Here is a 3,674-nt window from a genome sequence, read left to right as displayed (position 1 = left end):
ATAAGAAGTTTCTGAGCATACACAAATCCTCAATAATAATGCTGCTACGATTTTCTTGTTTAAATCCAAACAAAGTTGTATTATCTTGGGCAGAGGAGACTATTGTTGTTTGTGGTTAAGGATCCTTTAGGTCAGTAGAATCACATGCAAACTAGATGTGACATTGCAGTAAGCAAACTGTAATAAGAGCTAGGAGCTTGCCTAGGGATTATAGCTCGAGATTAGACACTGCATGAAGCACTTGTAGGCATTTGAGTCTGAAGTGTCACCAGCACAAAATCAAATTGAAAAGGAAACTTGGTGAATAAAATTAAATAAAAATAGTCCTCTTGAGTAAATATCAACATTGTATGAACAATACCATTACAGTGCACTATACTTGGTACAAATATATTGTTCGTTGAGTCCCATGACATAATGCCAGTTCCTAGGTACGTCAATATGCCTACTTATCCAGGTATATCATTTTCTTATGGATAAAAGAAAACCTACTAAAAAAAGAAAAGACCACTTTTTACAAATTCACACAGGTATAAACCCATTCATCTCTGAAGGTAATGCTCTTACTACCATTTCACCCCTAGTAAATTTGTTGTAAGTTCCCAAGTGATGATAGCTGTAGCATTAGCAGGGAAAGATCTCACCAATGTAGGCCCCAAGCCAGCATATAATCCTCTAGGACCAAGTTCTCTATAAATCTGCCAAACATAGAATTGGGAAATGGTTTCATGTTCATTAATATGACCACTTATTGCTTTTAAATTCATCTATTGGTTATCTAAGACTATTTAGTAGAATAGATCCTAGATAAAAAGATAGAAGCTAAGTCTCGTGGTACTTGAATATTTAAATTTTAATCTTTTAATTAGATCATTCTATATACCCACTATAAAATAAGCATGCAAACAATTGGTGTTAGTATTGTGAATGATAATTTTTTTTATCTAGAACAAAAGAATACATGCAAATAAATGAGTTAACCCATTTCAATAATCCAACCATCAATCCTAACAAATATCCTAATTGTTGTCATAAGAATCCAATAGCTTTGTAAAAGCCTAGTCAAAATCTTTATTAAAAATTAATTTAAAAACATTTTTTCTACAGTAGAGTCCATGTAAAAATGAAATTTTATGACCTACCATCCTGATTTTGTGTATAGGATTTCTACTGGCATTAATATTTGGAGTAGTTTGAATATGGGTTTTTGCAACATCGAGAGGCAAAACAGCTGACCAAAACTGCAAAGCAAATTACAAGTTTTGTTGCACACATTTGATCTGCAAAAATTGAGTTTAAATACTCAAATTGAAATTCCAACATTAAGGTTACATACCTCAATTCCTGCAAGCCCACCAGAGACAACTCCGACTCCTGCTTCTATAAAAACTTTAGAAGAATAGTTGACAAATTGAGAAGATTGGGAATTCATTTGGGGATTCACCTTATCATGTGTACTAATAGGTGAAAGCATATGATAACGATTCAATTCATAAGTACTCAAGAAAATTGTGTTTCCAATAGACTCCCTAAAAAATTTATTTAGGTCACCACGAAACAAACCTTGTACCTGGAAAATTATGCACCAATGAAACAATCAAACAATATCTTGTATAATGAAGGATACCACGTGAAGCATTTATATTGCATGTCTACAACTACATACCAAATAGTAACAACAATTTAACACCTTACCTTTCATTTCTAAGAGTTTACAGTGCACAACCCAGAGGCCCAACATATATCTATTGATGCTTTTTCAGTTGCCTGTTGTCATTCTCCTGAACTTGCAATCTACATTGTAAAACAACAAATAGTCAATGGTATGGAGTCTAGAGTTCAATTTATATACATACAATAGATACAAAGTCTAGTTCTTGTTACCTTTATCAACTCTGCTGGGCACAGTATAAAACTTATTAATGCTCCACCAAAAGCTGTAGAAGGAACAACAATATGAAGTTTGGGCTTGCCGCTGCCAGGATCTCCTCCCTTTCCAAAGAACCACCATGCCAAATATGATCGCATCAGGACCATAGACATAAACTACACACTACAAAGAGGAAAAAGTACATCAAACAGTCACCAATATGCCTATGAAGATAAATCAATATGCCTACCTATCCAGGTATATCATTTTCTTACAGATAAAGGACAATCTATTGAAAAAGGAAAATACCACTTTTTACAAATTCACACAGGTATAAACCCATTCATTGTGGGAAAGTAGAAAGCAAATCTAAAGTACTAGCGATGCAAACAAAAGTATCTAGCATACAGTCAGGCAATTGACCTTGAACATTCGTCCGAGTTGCTCAACGCACTCCATAACAAGTTGTTGGTGTGCTAAAACTTTTCTACTCTTCATAATTCTTACAATTGATGCATCAATTGCATAACATCTATCCTTATGCACATCCTCAATCACCTTTTTTTCCTCATCCACTGGTTAAGCATTGGCCCTACATCAGAGATTTTGGTGCTTGATCACGAGTTTGAGAAGCGTGAAGACAAGAAGAATGAGACTGCAAGGTTCTCAAGGTTAAGCACTCGCCACTTGTTGAATAAAGGAAGCACCTTGCGGTCTAGCAACCCACGTGAAGTACCCAATTAAGAGGAGCCTACTAGAGAGTTGGTTAGCACATTCTTTTTTATTGTTGAGATATTTTAGAAACCCAGAACCTTAAATAGCAAAAGCAAACAAACAAATTCAAGATCGTTTAAGCTCTACCCAATAATAATATCCCAGGAGTCCAAGAACAACATTTGACTACAAGGGTGGTGACGAGAAGTGTGGGGCAGCATCCCTTCAAACCATATAAATTCTTCTATAGTTCATGTTTTGAATGCCATAAAAACCTAGAATTAACATTAGAATCCATGGTTTGAATAATATAAAGTCTTAGAATCAATACAAAATTCATTGTTTGATTGCTATGAAGACTTAGGACCAATACTAAATTTCATGCTTTGAATGCAATAAAGACTTAGAGTAGTCATATACTCAACCACAAGCCAAACAAGGCAATCCTATTTCAAAAGCCTCACCAACTGTCACCAGCAATGGAGACAATCATGGACATATTGTTCCAATCCAAAATCATCAATTTGTTTGGTGCCACCAAACTCACCATACACTTTGGCACCTCTAGGCCTACAAACCTTGTAGCCTTCCAATTAGCTTCTTTGCACTTTTCTCCCAATATCCCTTAAGATCATGGGAACTTCTCCATAGGTTCAAACACCCTTCTTGGCACCTACTAAGAAGCCAAAAGCTTTTGGGAAAGCCTTTCTCCAACACCCTCCAAACTGCTGCTTGGTACCTAGGCCTAGTTGATTAAGTTAGGCTAGGGCTTCAAGGAAGAATGGGAAAGGTGGGTTCCCAAGACCCCAAACACTTAAGGAAATCTCCAACACACTCAATACACCCAATTTCAGCACTCAAACTAATCAGAGGTGCCTGCAACCATGATTGTCACATTTAACTTGCAAAAACTAGTCAAGCACATGGGCTTGCTTGACTTAGGGATGGCTTGAAAAAATGCTTACCCTTCTCACCATGCCTCCAACTTTTGGAATCATTGAGATAGGACCCTTAACTTGCATATCCCTCAGTTTTAGAGGTTTCCACTAGTGGGAATGCAAGTTAGGGCTGCATTTGTGGAAGGTCCTAG

The 3,674-nt window shown here is 36.3% G+C and overlaps 1 pseudogene; it reads right to left on the bottom strand.

Moving 5' to 3' along the window:
* Positions 1 to 566: 566 nt before the first annotated feature.
* Positions 567 to 2,037, bottom strand: LOC149575055 (mitochondrial arginine transporter BAC1-like; annotated as a pseudogene).
* Between the last annotated feature and the right edge of the window lie 1,637 nt (positions 2,038 to 3,674).

This window comes from Cupressus sempervirens, chromosome 2 (assembly GCF_028749045.1).
Source record: "Cupressus sempervirens isolate cs-2001-9-10 chromosome 2, ASM2874904v1, whole genome shotgun sequence".
In the NCBI taxonomy this organism is placed as follows: Eukaryota; Viridiplantae; Streptophyta; class Pinopsida; order Cupressales; family Cupressaceae; genus Cupressus; species Cupressus sempervirens.
This window is presented reverse-complemented; position numbering and strand designations above follow the sequence as displayed.